Genomic DNA, 18551 nt, shown 5'->3' with positions numbered 1-18551 from the left:
CCGACACGATGTGTAGGTGCTCTTAAAGCACGCAGTAAAGAACTGTTAACAGCAAGGGTTTCAGTGGGTTAACTGAGGAGAAGGCGTGATCGCTAATTGTTGACTTTTTATTTGGTGTTAGAAACACTCTTACTGTGCATGACGTGCAACAAATGTAGCCACAGAAAATGCATCACGCTTTCATGTATGCTATTGCAGACACCAACGTTGCCTAGATAGAAAACCGAAATAGCCGTGGGTTTGCTTGCTGGTCTGAAGGATCTCTCTTCGAATCTCTATCATTTGTCAATGGAAGTAAAAGGCGCTGCAATCTGATACGTTCAGAATCAAACCCGCAGCTGTTGTTCGACATTATTTCTTGACTAATTACAACTGAGTGTCGCATGAGCAGTTACATTAACTTGTCTGGTATATTTGAACACCAATGCCGTTCTTCAATTAAAACTAACAGTACATTGTCAGGGACATTCAGTTCTATACAAACAAGAGACAGACAAGTGAATATTTCTACCGTTCATATGGACTACGTGTTGACTTACTGATCGGAATAATTGAAAGGTTCCGGCTCATAGCCGATGCAGTGCGTGCTAATTAGAACAGCAACGCTGAGCTCTCAGCACCGTACTGAGCCCAGGTGTTTTTCTAAAGCTGTCAGGTGCAGTTCATTTACATGAAGGAAATCTCTTACTGGGTACGATTACAATGCAGGAAGTAGCACAGACTACATTGGGAGTAGCCCGATGCGTTTAAAAACGACCCGAGCCAGGCAGGAGTCGAACCTGCAATCTCCTGATCCGTAGTCAGACGCGTTATCCATTGCGCCACTGGCCCTGGTGTGACACTGCAGGACTGTAACCCAATGAGATCAGCACTGCAACTAGTAAAATATTACCCCCGGTCCATTCTTTTCCAAAAGTGAGAAACACCTGTTTTCTACATTTTGTCTGTTTTAAAACCATATCTCTTTAAACCAAACCAAGAGTTTGTCTTTTGCACTGATATTCTGATTTATTTCGATTTCAAAGAAAAAAAAAAACATTATCTTCCAAAGCATCATAAAATTGTCCATTCTTCCAGACTCTACTTCTCTCTTGTAGTAGTACAGCAGACCTTTCCAGGTGAGCAGATCACAGAGTCCGAAATATGCTTCCTCCATCAAGCAAAGTACCTGAACATGACTCTGTCTTCATAAAAGCGCCCCTGTAATAAAGAAATTAAATCCGAAATCAAGAGGGCAGTTGCCTACTGAAGTTCAAGAAGTCATCAATTTTAACCTAGCAACACATTAAAGGCTGCATCTATACAAGTACGATTCTAGAAATGCTCACCAGATTACGTTTTAAGAAGGAACTGTGCCTCAGGTTCCGCCGAGATCTTAACTTGGATGGCAGGATTCAGAGTCCGGAGTGCGGACTGATGGCGCACGGAGGGTCCACATACTGTGGATCCCTCAGTTTTCTTCCGCGTGTTTAAACCGCCAGCGTGTGACTCCCCTGTCCCCGTGACCTCATTGCTCTGCTCTCGCCTCTGTGCAGCTGAGCCCGACTCATGGTAAAGTGGAAAACAATATGCCCTCAACGTGGGGTTTACTCTGGATCGAGGATAGATGTCACCTTTTTATCGTTGAACAGGATGTATGTGATGTGGCGACTAGGTTCAATTTTGTATCCTCTTTAAAAGATTAAGGACTGGGGTGAGCGTGATTTACCACCCTTTCAGCTAAGAACCTGACATGAGCACCGTTTAAGCTGCATAGACTCGGTCGTTTAACTCTTCTCCATTAGCAGGGTTAAGGGTAAAGAAAAAAACATTGCTGACTTCTTTTTTTTTTTGCCAGCCGCGAGCGCTGATTAGCAAGGTTTGTATTTCATGTTTTGCAAGTTCCATCCATTTTAAGAAAAACAAGTCGTTCAAGACAGGAAATGAATGCTTGCATTTAATTAAGGCTAGACGTAGGCAGTTGTCCATAATGACCAGTTCTGTTCGAGAAGACAGAACAAAAAAAGGCACCGCTGGGATTCGGATGCAGGGTCTCCTGTTTACTAGACAGGCGCCTTAAGCAACTAAGCCACAGCGCCCCAGGAGAGCTGTCCTTTTGCAGCCACTTGGACACACCACTCAGACACATCTGCATTCGGTGTGTGCTCCGCCTGCTCGCCGAGCAAGTTGCCACCTTTACATACAATAGCAACATCAACACCAAGAGAAAGGGTGACAAATGGCTTTTATCTGGAACTTTTCATGTCCAAGGAGCGCAATGTGCTTTCTGTGTACAACAGGGCCACTGAACTCCACACTGGCCACTGAACCACAGCAGTGGCTTGCTGGCTTGACATCTCCCAAGGAAAATGTTGAAATCGCACATGGAACAGGAAAATGACCCTCGAGTACGAGGGAAAAAAAAGAAAAAGATCATCTGGAGCGCGCCAACCCATGTCCGGACAGCCAAGATCCCTCGACGAGGTGGCCGAGTGGTTAAGGCGATGGACTGCTAATCCGTTGTGCTCTGCACGCATGGGTTCGAATCCCATCCTCGTCGCGCTCCATGTCTGACACGTGTGCCCGTTTGGCGTTGGCCCTCCTGTCGTTTGCTCCGGTTCTAGAGCGGTGCATTTTCTAGCAGTGGCTGAACATGGTATAGTAGGCTAACGTCGGTATCGAGCAGTAACAGTAACGGTATTTACGTGCCGCTGCTGCCAATTGGCTCTGGCTTGAGACCGCGTTTTCACTTACTTGCAACGCAAACGGAGAAAGCGATTTTTGACAGTCTCTCGAGAGACTGCGCTAGGTGTTTAGGGATAGACTGTCAGTTCCCCCTGGGATGGTGGCCTCTCAAATAGTTTGTGATTCCTCTAGACGTTTATACAGTAGAAGCCTGCTTCGTGGCTTAAATCCAAGCTAAGGAAACGAGTTAGATGTCTGATGCAGAACTGCGAATTCAATGAAGGGGAACACTACAGTACATTGCACTGTATGTGTGAGGAAAGCTGCCCCCTTCAGTCCCTTGTCGACCGAACAGAGGACTGTAAAGGATACCGCCAAGAAACTTAAGGATGCTGGTTGGAATCCAGCTCCAAAGAAGCCCCTTTGGGTGTTATGTCATCAAAAAGTAAGAACAGCGAATCTCCCTTTGATCAAAAGTGCAACAGAGCTGTTTTCCGTGGAGCAGGTTTCAGACCCGTAGACCTGTTTTATTTGTAGGGCAGGGCGCATTCCCAAACGCGAATCTCAAAGTGCTTTGGGCGGTGTAGCGGTGAGGCTTATTAATAAGAAAGAATTAAGTGTTTCTGAGCTTTCACAAATTAGGCCTCATCTCTCTGTTCGTCTCTGTGGTGCAGCCACAGAGAAACTATCCATGCAGGCTGATTTAAGGTTTCCCTTGATAAGGGACAGCTACCAAAGGGGGATGCACTTAGCTAAGCCTGGCTATCATGATCAATGGTCATCCATTGGCGCCTATCTGTCTAGGGAGTGCCAGATGGACATCTGGACTGCATTCCTAAGTGTCAGGAGTAAGTGACTCATATCTCACCTTGATCAACCAATCAGGGACTGGTAGGGCCGAGTAACCCACGTGGGACTCTGATGCCCATGGAACTTTCAGCCAATCAACGAGCTGAAGTTCCTCCAGGTAAAAACAGGCAACACAGAGAGCCTGAGAGATTCAGTGGGAATTCAGTAGAGATTTCTGTGGAGTTTTCTAAAGGGAATTCAAAGGAGAATTCCAGGGCAGGACAGCCCAGGAGCAGAAGGCTCCCAAGGGCAGGACATTCTCACAGCGCGCCTCCTGACCATCCTGAGACTCAGCCCGGACAACCACGGAACGGCCAGTGTGTCCGAGTGCCAGAACTTTCCTTTGTTCTAAGAGTCTAGAGCGGAGGTTGCCAGAGAGTAACCAGAGGATCCACCCGAGGTTAGCACCAGCAGCAGGCCTCGTGAACAGGTCGGAACTGTGGACAGTTGAATCACTATTCAGAACTAGCTCTTCATCAGGAACGAACCGGTCTTCTTCTTGACTTGCTGGGACCCACAGTCATCTTTTCTCCTGTGCACAAACTTTGCTAGTTAAAGCCAACACTAACTAGCCGGTCAGTGAGCATCAGCAGGGCACCGTCGCAACCCGCACAGCACAGCCTGGCACCTAGACAGAGAGCGCGGATTGGACAGCAACAAGCCTGCAACTGTTTCTTTGTGCCCGCAGGAGATCTGAATCCCCAGAGATTGGATGAGTATTCAACTTCACTGCATTACTGCTCGAGAATTCAATTGTTATCCCAATCTGTTGATATCAATTTAATTCCTAAGAGTTATGTACTTGTTTTCAGTATCTAATGTAGAAGTTATAACCAGGTTCATTTATGAAATGGTCTAAATGAATGATATACTGAACGTATGTCCTCTTGATATGTGTAACACTTTGTAACTGACTGAATATATACCTTTTGTATTCTGATAACCCTCTCGATAAGATCTGTTCGTTTTACATGCATATTCTATGTATTGTAACGCCCTCGCCTGGTGGTGAGGAGGAAGCGCCCCTAGGCGCTCGTAGTACCGCTGGGCATGCTGGGAGTGGTAGCCGGAGTGCGGCCTACGTGAGAGAAGCTCGCCCCAAACCCAAAGTCCGTCAAGGCTCTCTGCGCCCTGTGGGAGGCCTTGGAGGTAAAGGACGGGGTGCTGCGCCAGGGGTGGCGGGTACCCTCCAGTGGCGAGGTACGGTGGCGGCTGATGGTGCCTTGGTCGCTCCGCGGGGCGGTGCTCCGAGCAGTGCATGGCCAGCCGGGCGTGGGGCACTTTGGCGGTAAAAAAACCCTGCAGCGCCTCCGAGGCCATTTTTATTGGGGTCTTTGCCACCGGGACGTGGAGCGGTACTGCCGAACGTGTGCAGTGTGCGTGGCGCAGAAGGGTCCCCCCGAGCGCTCTCGGGCCCCCCTCCAACAACACCAGGTGGGGGCTCCTATGGAGCGGGTGGGGGTGGACGTTTTGGGCCCGTTTCCGCGCACCGAGGCCGGGAACCTCTACGTCTTGGTGGCCATGGATTATTTTATGAAGTGGCCGGAGGCCTACGCCCTCCCGGACCAGAGTGCCCCCACGGTGGCCGATGCACTGCTGGAGGGGATGTTTGCCAGGCTGGGGGTGCCGGAGGAGTTACATAGTGACCAGGGGCGTAACTTCAAGTCCCAGGTCTTCGCCAGAGTGTGCCAGCGCCTGGGGATCACTAAGACGCGGACCACACCGCTGCATCCCTAGAGCAACGGGTTGGTGGAGCGGTTTAATCGTACGCTCACCACCCAGCTGGCCACCCTGGTGTCCCGGCACCAACGGGACTGGGACCGCCACCTCCCCCTTGCGCTCTGGGCGTATAGGACCGCGGTCCAGGAATCCACCAGGTGCACCCCGGCCTCACTCATGCTGGGCCGGGAAATGTGAACCCCGGTGGACCTGGTCTTCGGCCCGCCGCCCGGAGACTGGTCGGCACCGCTGGCTGGTCCGGCAGAAGCGGCACTACGACCTGCGCTGCAGGGGGCCTGCCTTCCAGCCCGGGGACTCGGTTTGGGTGTACAACCTGCGCCGCCGCAAATGCCTCAGCCCTAAGCTGGCGCCGTCGTGGGAGGGGCCCGCTGAGGTACTCTGGGTGGTGGGCGAGGTCTGCTACCGTGTCAGGTTGCGAACACGGGGGAGAGTGGTGGTCCTGCACCGAGACCGCCTGGCCCCCTACCGGGCTCGGGAGGAGGAGCCGTGTGGGGAGGCTCTAGAGGACCAGCCGGGGCTGGAGCCGGCCGATAGTGGGGCGTCCGTGGGTCGCCAGCCGTCACCGTGGCGCAGCGGCTGCTCACGCAGGGTTCCACAGCAGTTAGCCGAGTACGAGTACAGCCTGAGGGGGGTGTTCGACGTCGGCGAGACGCCAGACGCTTCAGGTTTTTAAGGAGTAAGAGTGCAGGGGGTCTAAACCTGCGATCCAGTGTGTTGAAGTATTTCACAACACTACCCCTAGCACATCTGGAAATAAATCCTCATAATGATTATTGCCCTGGGCATGTACCAAAAAATCACTGAGCATATATATATATATCACTGTGTTGAAGCTAGAGACACAGAATAAGTGCAAACACATCCTAAATACAGTGTTCCTGCACCTTTGACCTCATCCAGAATGTATCGTTTTTTGAAAGGGATTGCTGTCAGAATGCACAACTGAATCCCAAACAGAATCTCTAGTCAAATATGATCATTTGTGAAATAGGCAAATGAGTCTCTCAGGTGCCCATTGCTCATTTTCAGACACAATTATGCAATACTTTCACCATGCGTTGAGCAATAGGGATTAAAGATACCAGAGGTAAGGTTTAAAAGTGATTCTGAGGTGCAACACATCAGCGATACAGCTAGGCATCTGAAATGCGGGGTTTGAGAGCCCTTCAGGGAACACCGTACCCTAAAGGTACCAAAAGTCCACTAGTATAAGCATTAAGTCACTGTCACCCCTGTTACAATGTGATTGCTACATATCTTCATTTCTTTGGTTTTTAAGGAGTAAGAGTGCAGGGGGTCTAAATCTGCGATCCAGTGTGTTGAAGTATTTCACAACACTACCTGTAGCCCGACTGGAAATAAATCCTCATTCTGATTATTGACTTGGGCATGTACCAATAAATCACTGAGCATATATATATATATCACTGTGTTGAAGCTAGAGACCTTTATGTAATATTATGATGCTAAAATGTCATTTTCACATATATTAATGTAATAAATGATTGCTTATGCTTTATAAACAAATCTAATTAAAATAAAAGCTTACGTTTTGTATTTATCTTGTACCATAGAACATGATTTGCTTTGTATTTCAAGCCCACAAAGTGTCCAACTGACGCACTACATGATATAAGGAAGATTATCACATGCATATCGGTATTATCTTTCTTATGAAAATGCATTCCTTTCATTACCTTTTACTTTTTAAAATGAACTCAAATTGTGTATAATGTAATAATTTAAGTAGAAAAGATTCTAATAATATAATGATCCAGTGTGTTGCACTACTTCACTGCTTCACTGCTCTATGCCGTCTGGAAATAAATCCTCAGACTGCTTACTGCCCTGGGCTTGTACCAATAAATTACAGGAGCACATCTATATATCACTGCGTTGAAGCAGGAGACACACAATCACTGCAAACACATCCTAAATACAGTGTTCCAGCACCTTTGACCTCATCCAGAGCGTATCATTTCTTGAAAGGGATTGCTGTCCGAATGCACATCTGAATCCCAAAAAGAATCTTTAGTAAAATACGATCATTTGTGTAACAGGCAAATGACTGTCTCAGGGGTCCATTCCTCATTGTCAGACACATGTATGCAATGCTTTCACCGTGCATTGAGCAATAGGGATTAAAAACACCGCAGGTAAGGTTAGATGTCATGTTCTATGATCATTTCTTTCAGCATTAGGGACTAAATATACTAAACGTATGATGCTAAAATGTTATTTTCACATATATTAATGTAATAAATGATTGCTTATGCTTCATAAACAAATCTAATTAAAATAAAAGCTTAAGTTTTGTATTTATCTTGTACCATAGAACATGATTTGCTTTGTATTTCAAGCCCACAAAGTGTCCAAATGTTCTATGATCATTTCTTTCAGCATTAGGGACTAAATATACCAAACGTATGATGCTAAAATCCTGAAAAAAGGATGTGCTCCATCTCGTCAGTAGATTGGATTCCAAAACTGATTTGGGTCAATATACATTACCTTTGAAATTAAAGTACAGTCTACTGTAGGGAACCATCAACTTAGAAAGCATTGGCCTTCCCTGGGGGTCAGGTAGGTGCAAAAGATAAACCTTTATCCTATCTTTATATTAAGATAAGTGGCCAAGCAGTATTTTTCCAAGTTTCACCAAGCTCATCATGTTGCCATAGTAGACAAAGTTCTATAAAATGTTAAATAACTTTTAAAAAAAGCATCTTGGTCTAACAGTACTGTACAAGGTGAATTAAACTGTCCCTGGTAATAAAAAGTAATTAGAAGCATCTCAGAAACTTTATCTCTAGAAACATTAGCTGTTTTATATCATGTAATTTAGTGTGATGTTGTCAGAATTCAAGGACATTATCACACACAGAAATTGGTTCAGTTAAATCTAAAAAACACAGCTAAACATGGGTTTAAATGTAACAGAAGTCTTACCTCTTGTCAAAAGATTTAATTCAAGAAGCGATGTAATAAATGATTGCTTATGCTTTATAAACAAATCTAATTAAAATAAAAGCTTAAGTTTGGTATTTATCTTGTACCATAGAACATGATTTTCTTTGTATTTGAAGCCCACAAAGTGTCCAAACAACGCACTACATGATATAAGGAAGATTATCAAATGCATATCGGTATTATCTTTCTTATGAAAATGCATTCCTTTCATTACCTTTTACTTTTTAAAATGAACTCAAATTGAGTATAATGTAATAATTTAAGTAGAATAGATTCAGGTAGGAAATATAGAGTCATGATGTTTATGGCTGACATCATTTCACATGGGTGAATTTTAAGCTAAGAAATAAAAACATTTACAATGAAGATACCATTGCTTAATTTTAAATGCCTTTAAAAAATAAATACCTCCTGAGAATAATTTGCCACTCCCAGATCCTTGGTAAGGTACTGTTTGAATCCAATCAGGAGAGGAGCATCCAGGGAGTGCTTTCTATAGAGTCCAGCTTGGGCCACTCTTTTCCGGCCTGCTGATACTTTTTAACTACTCAGGGCCTGTAAGGATATAAAATACCGGTTTAAACATTTTATACCTATAAGACAAATTAGAAATTTAGTAAAAAATAGATACATCTGAAAAATAAAAAGTCTTACTGCTGATAGAGTTCTTCAGAGCTCACATCTTCCCCTTCCTTATCCGCTTCTATTTCAGTTTCTAGAGCAGCCTCTGGCATCTCTTCCTCCTGGACAGCGGCCTCTTGCTCAGGGCCGCTGGAATGCAGGTAGATTCTTTTCAACATGCTTTTACATAATATGTTGTAACAATGATTTCAAAAAGAAACTACAGAAGCCTTACAGATTAAAAATATCTCACCTTGCCAATGTGTCTTCAGGCTTCCCATGTACAAAAAGGCCCAAGGACTCTAGCAGTCTTACAACCACTATCCTGTTTGCCTCACCAGACACGATCTCTATTCTGTGGTAATCCACGATGACCCCGTTCTTCAGGTGATTCATCATGTCCTCCCTCGCCTGTTGAGAGGCCATCCTGATCTCTTCTGCCGTGGCGTACACGCCCTCTTCAAGTGAGCAGGAAGCTGATCAAGAGTATTCAGGCACATCTTGCACACCAGGGGAATCCTCGCGGGTTTCCTTTGAAAATAAATAATACCATCTGTGTATAGAAACAAGCTAAGACTGATTTCTTAAATTATCCTTAATTTTCTCTCTCATAGTTTGAGCATAATGATTTTATTGCATTTATATAAGAATTGCTCATTGCTCCAAAATAAATAATGGTTTCATAAAAAAGTGAACACTTACTTGGTCTCAGTCACAGACTTTCCAATAGAAGCCATTGTTCAGTTCAGCAATTGCAGGTCCTAGAAGTGGGGAAGGAATTTTAAAAGAGAAATTGAATTACAATACAGAAGGAATGGCTGAGGGATCACTGAAATATATATATACAAATTCCAAAGACTGAGTCCATATAGAAACAACTACCTTTCATTTTCAGTATAAGAAAAAAAAACATTATCTTCCAAAGCATCATAAAATTGTCCCTTCTTCCAGACTCTACTTCTCTCTTGTAGTAGTACAGCAGACCTTTCCAGGTGAGCAGATCACAGAGTCCGAAATGAGCTTCCTCCATCAAGCAAAGTACCTGAACATGACTCTGTCTTCATAAAAGCGCCCCTGTAATAAAGAAATTAAATCCGAAACCAAGAGGGCAGTTGCCTACTGAAGTTCAAGAAGTCATCAATTTTAACCTAGCAACACATTAAAGGCTGCATCTATACAAGTACGATTCTAGAAATGCTCACCAGATTACGTTTTAAGAAGGAACTGCGCCTCAGGTTCCGCCGAGATCTTAACTCGGATGGCAGGATTCAGAGTCCGGAGTGCGGACTGATGGCGCACGGAGGGTCCACATACTGTGGATCCCTCAGTGATCTTCCGCGTGTTCAAACCGCCAGCGTGTGACTCCCCTGTCCCCGTGACCTCATTGCTCTGCTCTCGCCTCTGTGCAGCCGAGCCGGACTCATGGTAAAGTGGAAAAAAATATGCCCTCAACGTGAGATTTACTCTTTAGCGAGGATAGACATTACCTTTTTATCGTTGAACAGGATGTATGTGATGTGGCGACTAGGTTCAATTTTGTATCCTCTTTAAAAGATTAAGGACTGGGGTGAGCGTGATTTACCACCCTTTCAGCTAAGAACCTGACGTGTGGACCGTTTAAGCTGCATAGACTCAGTCGTTTAACTCTTCTCCATTAGCAGGGTTAAGGTTAAAGAAAAAAACATTGCTGACTTCTTTTTTTTTTTTGCCAGCCGCGAGCGCTGATTAGCAAGGTTTGTATTTCATGTTTTGCAAGTTGCATCCATTTTAAGAAAAACAAGTCGTTCAAGACAGGAAATGAATGCTTGCATTTAATTAAGTCTAGCCGTAGGCAGTTGTCCATAATGACCAGTTCTGTTCGAGAAGACAGAACAAAAAAGGCACCGCTGGGATTCGGAGCCAGGGTCTCCTGTTTACTAGGACAGGCGCCTTAAGCAACTAAGCCACGGCGTCCCGGGAGAGCTGTCCTTTTGCAGCCACTTGGACACACCACTCAGACACATCTGCATTCGGTGTGTGCTCCGCCTGCTCGCTGAGCAAGTTGCCACCTTTACATACAATAGCAACATCAACACCAAGAGAAAGGGTGACAAATGGCTTTTATCTGGAACTTTTCATGTCCAAGGAGCTCAATGTGCTTTCTGTGTACAACAGGGCCACTGAACTCCACACTGGCCACTGAACCACAGCAGTGGCTTGCTGGCTTGACATCTCCCAAGGAAAATGTTGAAATCGCATGTGGAACAGGAAAATGACCCTCGAGTAGGAGGGAAAAAAAAGAAAAAGATCATCTGGAGTGCGCCAACCCATGTCCGGACAGCCCAGTGTCGTCGACGAGGTGGCCGAGTGGTTAAGGCGATGGACTGCTAATCCATTGTACTCTGCACGCATGGGTTCGAATCCCATCCTCGTCGTGCTCCATGTCTGACACGTGTGCCCGTTCAGCGTTGGCCCTCCTGTCGTTTGCTCAGGTTCTAGAGCCGTACATTTTCTAGCGGTGGCTGAACATGGTATAGTAGGCTAACGTCGGTATCGAGCAGTAACAGTAACGGTATTTACGTGCCGCTGCTGCCAAGTGGCTCTGGGTTGAGACCGCGTTTTCACTTACTCGCAACGCAAACGGAGAAAGCGATTTTTGACAGTCTCTTGAGAGACTGCACTAGGTGTTTAGGGATAGACTTTGTCAGTTCCCCCTGGGATGGTGGCCTCTCAAATAGTTTGTGATTCCTCTAGACGTTTATACAGTAGAAGCCTGCTTCGTGGCTTAAATCCAAGCTAAAGAAACGAGTTAGAGGTCTGATGCAGAACTGCGAATTCAATGAAGGGGAACACTACAGTACATTGCACTGTATGTGTGAGGAAAGCTGCCCCCTTCTGTCCCTTGTCGACCGAACAGAGGACTGTAAAGGATACCGCCAAGAAACTTAAGGTTGCTGGTTGGAATCCAGCTCCAAAGAAGCCCCTTTGGGTGTTATGTCATCAAAAAGTAAGAACAGCGAATCTCCCTTTGATCAAAAGCGCAACAGAGCTGTTTTCCGTGGAGCAGGTTTCAGACCCGTAGACCTGTTTTATTTGTAGGGCAGGGCGCATTCCCAAACGCGAATCTCCTGTTTTAGAATTGCTTTGGGCGGCGTGAAGTGAAAATAAGAAGTGGGCTCCAGATGCACATGGAAGCAATCAAGTGTTTCATCCGAGCTGTTTCAAAGACTGCCCAAGAGCTTTCCTTTCACAGAGGCGCAACGATTAATGATGGGGGTGCACCCTTCAATGCGCCTTACGACTCTAGGGAGTGATTGAGACGATTCGTAGCGTGTGCTCATTTCTCTCTTTTCCCCGTGTTGCAGTGGTAGGATGACGTAAATTACTGCTTTGACACGTAACAGCATTATAATCAAGTGCAGGAGCTGAGCCATGGCGCCCCAGGAGTGTTGTCCTTTTGCAGCCACTTGGACACACCTTTAGAAAAACATTTTGTTAACAGGCATTCTGCCTCAGCCTAAACACCTATAGCTTGCAAAGTGCATGCTATTAGACAGGCACCTCTGTAAGACCTTAAGAGTCTCTTAAACTAGTGATAGTAAGGTGTTCCAAATGGGCGATGTTCGGCTTTCAAATCATCTCTCCATGGAAGCGCCGAGATACAGCTGTTTAAGGCTTAGAAGCAGCTGACTGTTTCACTACCTAGCTGATCACTGTCAGTCAGGGAGCTTAGAGGTGAAAAGCCTGTCTGAGAGACAATTCGCCGTCGATCAGTTCAATATGTTCCGTACCAGCTCGGCGCACCCGAGATCATCTTGGTAGCCGTGTAGCTCATATGAGTGAGAGCGTGTGTGTGTACCACCGTGATTGGATGCCGGCCCTTCTCAGGTCACAGTAAACCTTCTGCTCAAAAAAAGTGAGGTAAAACCTCACTCTGCACAGTAAAACCTCAAAAAAAGTGAGGTTTTATTTAATCTCTGACCAAGGGAAACGTTTCATTTTTTCAAAGAAATGTTTGTTAAAAAATAAACTCATAGTTCCATGGGATTCAATCATAGACCATGTGACATAGAAGTCAGGAACCTAACCCACAGCGCCACCAGCACAGTCACATGCTGAGTACTGAAAAAGCACTACAGAAACATTATCGACAGACAATGTACAGTGTGTACTATTCTTGTGTTGCGGTACATGAATATAATTATGTCGTTATTAATTTCTAATTTATAACTTTATTAACTTTATAAATTTATAAATTAACTTTATAAATTTATTAACATTATTAATTAATTTCACGACTCACAGACAGGGCGCGGGGAGCCGCCGCCTGCAAACACAGCTCCAGGCAGGACTCCACTCCGCAGGAGCCGCAGAGCAGAGGAGATGGGGGCAGCATAGCTCCTGTGCAGAGACCTGAGCCGCTGTTGCTGCAGACACTGTCTTTTCTGCACTCGGGGTAGGAGTGAATGTTGAGTTGCCCTTAGAAATGAAGCAGAGCACTTCAACGGCACGGGTGTGTGTGTGTGCGCCCTGGTGATTCTGGGAGACAGATCGAACCTGGGCTAAAAGAGAGGGGGCTTAGCCCCTCTTCCATTTGCTAGTTCAAAGTTGTACAACCCATTTGTATCTGCTAGGCGGCGCAGTCGTCGTGCACAAAGAACGCTTTGAAAAGCGTCAAAGGCAAGTCATTCCGAGTTGGTCGTTTGTGTTTTCTCTAAGGAGAAAACACAAACTCTCCAGAGACCAGCACGCCTGTCATGGACGGAGCAGGAAAGACGGCGCCACATTCTACAGCCCTCTCCACGCAATCGACGAAATCGGGCTACTGAAGTGGAGAAAATCGCCTCTTCAGAAGGTGCAAATATCTTGGAGAGTATAAATCCTATTGCCGAAGTTCAGCCCTGTCTACCAGAGTGACGCAAGAAGTTTCGGCTGGAAACAAGCGCCCCCTCTTCTCGCACGTTTTGCACGTTCGAGTAGTTTTAATGCGGCTCCTTCGTACACGGTGCTGATCTTTTGGAAAGCAGGAGGCAAAATTGACACGTTCTCATACCGGGAGTCGAACCCGGGCCGCCTGGGTGAAAGCCAGGAATCCTAACCGCTAGACCATATGGGAGCACACAACCCTACTGTTTCGGGCATCAGGCAAGCAAACCACAGAAATATTAGAAAACATGCAAGAGAGTTGTCACTCAGAGTGTCAAAGGGTCGATGTATACTGGGGCTCAGTTGAAATGCCAGGAGGGACTTGTTTACACCGAGAGTGGTCGGAGAATGGAACAATGCGCCCAGCCCTGTTGCTGGAGATGATTCTTGATGAGATCTTGGGATCACAAAGAGGCTCCCGCTGGATGCTAATCTTTCTGTTGTTCTTGCAGGTCCTGCGCTGCTTTTGAGCCGACAGAGCTCGTCCTGGTCTGTCGGCACAGCCCAATTGCAAATGATCGGCTCCGCGTACAGAAGGAACGTGCGTTTGGTACAAGAGTGCATGAAGGCACCGGAAATACATTGGGAACAAATGACCGGTCGCTCAAGACCTCTGTGAAGTACAGGAGCGTGCAAAAAGAGGCTGTTTCCGCCCGGTCTCCAACCGGGGACCTTTCGCGTGTTAGGCGAACGTGATAGCCACTACACTACGAAAACCTGCAGAGACTGCTGCTGGTGTCTCGCTTGCGTTTCGGGCTGAGAAAGGGACGCGTCACTTTAGGCAGGGGGCTCTGGAGAGAGGAACAAAGGGCGCGATGAAACAAAATACCGAAACCCAGGATCCAACCAGGAACCTTTAGATCTTCAGTCTAACGCTCTCCCAACTGAGCTATTTCGTCGGTGCACAGAGCCCACAGCCACCTGCTCCAGCCTTCCTGTGTTGCGGCATGAGCGCACCAAGAGTAGCGGGAGAGTGTTGCAGGAACGTCACTCAGAAGGAAAGCCACCCAGGTGCGCCCTCTGAGATCTGTCCAGCGCATCTTCCTTGCATGGACTCCTGCCTGCGACGGGCAGGAAACAATTAGCAAGAACAGAACAACACCACATGGGTGTCTCATGACCACACCTTAGGTTGTGACACGTGCAGGTGTGAGGGGTTGCCGAGCTACTTTGGAGCAGAGCTTGGGCGGAGGGGGGGCGGGAAAGCAGACAAAGAGGTGACACCTCAAGGTCTGCACGATCACAGCTCTCCGCCGCCCCAGGCTTCCGCTCGATAAGCTACTCGTTTGTAAGGCCAGGTGCATTGCCAACCACGACCGGCAGGGCAGAGGCTTTGAAGGCCGCCTGGGCTCCTGCAGCTGGGCAGCCACGCACTCTGGTTTTTCACTCTGGTGGCCGAGTGGTTAAGGCGACGGACTGCTAATCCATTGTGCTCAGCAGGCATTGGTTTGAATCCCTTTCTCATCGCTCTCCATGTCTGACACGTGTGCCTGTTCGATGTTGGCCCTCCTGTTGTTTGCTCCGGTGCTAGAGCCGTACATTTTCTAGCGGTGGCTGAACATGATATAGTAGGCCAGCGTCGGTATCGAGCAGTGACAGTAACAGTACTTACTGCGCCCCATAAGAAATCGTTTGTCCCTCTTCAAAAGAGATTGTGCGATGTCCTGCGGCGTTCCCAAAGCAAACCTTTGACAGTTTGAAAAGAGGAATTTATTCTGCTTCCTGTGCGTGCAGTAGTTACAAAGTTGAACGTCTTTACACGATGTGCTGCAGTTTTCAGTGGGCGGGCTTTGTCAGATGGCTTGGAAAAACGCACTGAGACATCATGAGCAGTGTCCTGCATGTTTTCTGTGTATAGCTGTCTTTTAACGCATACAGAATTCATTTGAAATCATTGATTTCTCCAATTAACAAGGGTCCCTTTTTGAACCTGCCAGAAGCATTCTTTCAATGTAACAGATTTACTCCGGGGAAAGGCAGCATGACATTGAGAGTAGCTCAAGCTTTCAGCACCCGTATCGGACTGCGTGTATGCAGACACCGCTCAGAATCCCCTGTAAGATTCTCCTTCAATTCCGTTTTGCAGTGCTTTAGCTCTTTCAAAAGGCTTCGCTTTGCTAGTCACAATCCAAGGCTCATGACAGCATTTGAAGCCAATCGCCACTGCGTTGGCCGGGAATCGAACCTGGGTCAACTGCTTGGAAGGCAACTATGCTCACCACCATATCACCAATGCACGCCCACAGGCACCCTGCAGGACACCACCAGAGAATGCTCACGATTTCGGAAGCTGTCTCCGGGACGTGCTGATTCCACACATCCTGAATAAATCATGATATTGTTAGTTGCTGTAGCTAGACGTTCAAATGAGTTTCATGGCCAGATGGACTGTTTCCTCCAGCGGTATAGTATTGCAGTGAGACAGCACGATGCCTGCAAGACTATGTCACGCTAAACGCCACAGATTGTGTTTGTGTTGGACAGTTGGACCCTACAGTTGGACCCTCGTCGACAACCTGAATAGCTTATTCAGAAGCAGTGCTGGACCGGGAACGAACCAGCTTCTTCCCAGGCACAAGAGTGACTTGTGAGGACTCGCGGTCACACTCTGTGCATAGAGACTTTCTACCAGCCAGCCGGACTGCTGGTAGATCCCCTCGGAGCAACGACTGCCCTGCGCGCCGCAGTCAGATTCCTCCGCCCGTCCTACTCCGAGCTGCACCTTGACTGGTTGGCCGGTAGCCAGAGGACGCCGGGACAACGCCCATTGGACAACCGCTGGAACAGAGGCTGCAACAGAGCCTGTCAGCTGATTTGGTGTTCCTGCCGGGAAATTCCAAATCCATACACAGTGGATAAGTATACCCCATGTTCTACATTGCGTCTCGAGAATTCAATTGTACCTCAACACAAGTTGTTATCAATTTAATTCATGAGTAATGTATTTACTTCCGAGGTTAGAGTAACAGTGGGTAATAACACTGATTAGCGATTTGGTAACCGAACGATATATATTGACATATATTCTCTGTTGTGTATCTCTTTGTGTTTGCATCTCTTTGGGATTATATACCTTGTATATTGATAACCCTCACAGTAAGGTCTGCCACTCGTATCCAGGCAGACTAGTATATGTTTGGTGCACAATTTATATTAATAAATGTATCTAGTGTATTGAACCCCTGTGTGTGCGTTGTTAGTTGTTCTGACGATTCATTTTCTAAAAGCCCCAACGAACAACCTTGTGATTACTGCTACAATTAATAATTGTCTCAGTAAACCCATCAAACCATTACATTTAATGGCGTCCCTGGGTGGGCGAGTTTAGAATGAAATGAGAATCAGTCGCACAGAATAACTGATGTTGCTGTGAGTTCAAGTTCAGCACAGCACCGCGTCTTCTATACGCGAATACCGGGTGTGCTGATAACTGCGTAAAGAAATCCCCCTGTTTTCTAGCGTTTAGTGTAACGTGTGCTGATTGGAAATCCATCTGCTCGGGTGTCTAGATTCCATACTGTATTTTGGAAAAAGAAAAAAAAAAGTAATACTCTTAAAGTTTCTCTGACGTAATGACAATGGCTGCTAAAATGTCTGAAGTGGAGTCGCTTATAAGTACTATTTCTAGCGACGACAATCCTGGTTACTGGAGTGGTATCGAAAAGTTGAACTTTGATGATATTGAGAAGCTGCAAGTAGATTTAGTAGCTAAGGTAGCGAACCAGCTTAACATAGGAGGGTCTGTGAACGCAGTTCTGGTCCTATCGAGTTTCACCTTAAATCTAGCTAAACAGCTGGAACTGTCTTTGTCCGAGCTGACAAAGTTTCAAAAGCTTCAAGGAACGCTAGAAAGATATAAGGCGGAGCGAGTTGAGTTGTTGGATATAATCAGAGAAAAGAGAGTGAAAAATGAGGAAAGTGAAGACTGACTCAGGGAAGTTTTAGGTAAATTAGATGACTTGTCTGCTAGAGAAACTGCGGCTGAGGTAGCTAGGAGAGACCTGGAAGCGAGCTTGAAAGAAAAAGAAAAAGAAATTGAGAGTTTAAATGAGCTCAGCCAGGAAAGGCAAAAGGAGTCAGATGCTGCCGTACTGGAAGCAAAATAGACTAGATCCCACTTGCATGCCAGCCCACCTAGCAGCCCGGAGCGCTCAACCAGCGCGCCGGGAGGAGGTTTCTCCCGGCCAGGGTCTGTGGTCGGATCGGCATGGGGGAGATCGCCGAGTCCTGCGCGAAACGCAAGGGCGAGTCAATTCAGGCATAGACCCCCTGCTCCTGATCACGGCCGTCTCCCTGCCCGCGGAGAAACCGTAAAAATTAACCTCCACTCCCTGAGGCAGTTGGCCAAAGATGTAGAAAGGTTTGACCCGTCAGTGTCAGGGAATAATGTGGAGACCTACATTGATGAGCTGAGATATACTTTGCAGTTTATGCCCGAAGCGTCCGAACAGGAAAAGGCTATGTTAGTAAGGAAAACTACCAGCCGAGCGGTCCACGAGTGGATGTCTAGACAAGGACCGGAGGTCTGTAATAGCTTTGAGGAGCTGTGTCAGGCAATGATCGGAGAATTTTCGGCTTTTATCGATCCCATAGCTGCCGTGGCCGCTGTGCACCATATTAAGCACGAAAAAGCTGAAGCCCCTCGCGACTATTATCAGAGGCTTAGGCGCACTTATTTTGCAGGGTGGAATGAAGAGGGTTGCGAAGAGAACGTGAATTTCAAAGGTTTATTCATTGCTAATCTGCATCCCTCAGTCAGGAAAATGATTGTGATGCACACTGATGCAAAAGTGATGAAAATG

At 46.6% G+C, this 18551-nt stretch overlaps 4 non-coding genes across 4 annotated transcripts; 2 read left to right on the top strand and 2 right to left on the bottom strand.

The window, feature by feature from the left end:
* Positions 1 to 758: 758 nt before the first annotated feature.
* Positions 759 to 831, bottom strand: trnar-acg (transfer RNA arginine (anticodon ACG)). Its single transcript has one exon. It is a non-coding gene; the product is annotated as a tRNA-Arg (tRNA).
* Positions 832 to 2457: 1626 nt separating this feature from the next.
* Positions 2458 to 2539, top strand: trnas-gcu (transfer RNA serine (anticodon GCU)). The gene has a single exon. It is a non-coding gene; the product is annotated as a tRNA-Ser (tRNA).
* An 8637-nt stretch (positions 2540 to 11176) lies between these two features.
* trnas-gcu (transfer RNA serine (anticodon GCU)) lies at positions 11177 to 11258 on the top strand. The gene has a single exon. It is a non-coding gene; the product is annotated as a tRNA-Ser (tRNA).
* A 2609-nt stretch (positions 11259 to 13867) lies between these two features.
* trnae-uuc (transfer RNA glutamic acid (anticodon UUC)) lies at positions 13868 to 13939 on the bottom strand. The gene has a single exon. It is a non-coding gene; the product is annotated as a tRNA-Glu (tRNA).
* Positions 13940 to 18551: the final 4612 nt, after the last annotated feature.

This window comes from Lepisosteus platostomus, unplaced genomic scaffold (genome assembly GCF_059453375.1).
Source record: "Lepisosteus platostomus isolate fLepPlt1 unplaced genomic scaffold, fLepPlt1.hap1 Scaffold_30_H1, whole genome shotgun sequence".
Classification (NCBI taxonomy): Eukaryota; Metazoa; Chordata; class Actinopteri; order Semionotiformes; family Lepisosteidae; genus Lepisosteus; species Lepisosteus platostomus.
The sequence above is the reverse complement of the archived record's forward strand: the minus strand, read 5'-3'. Positions and strand labels throughout refer to the sequence as shown.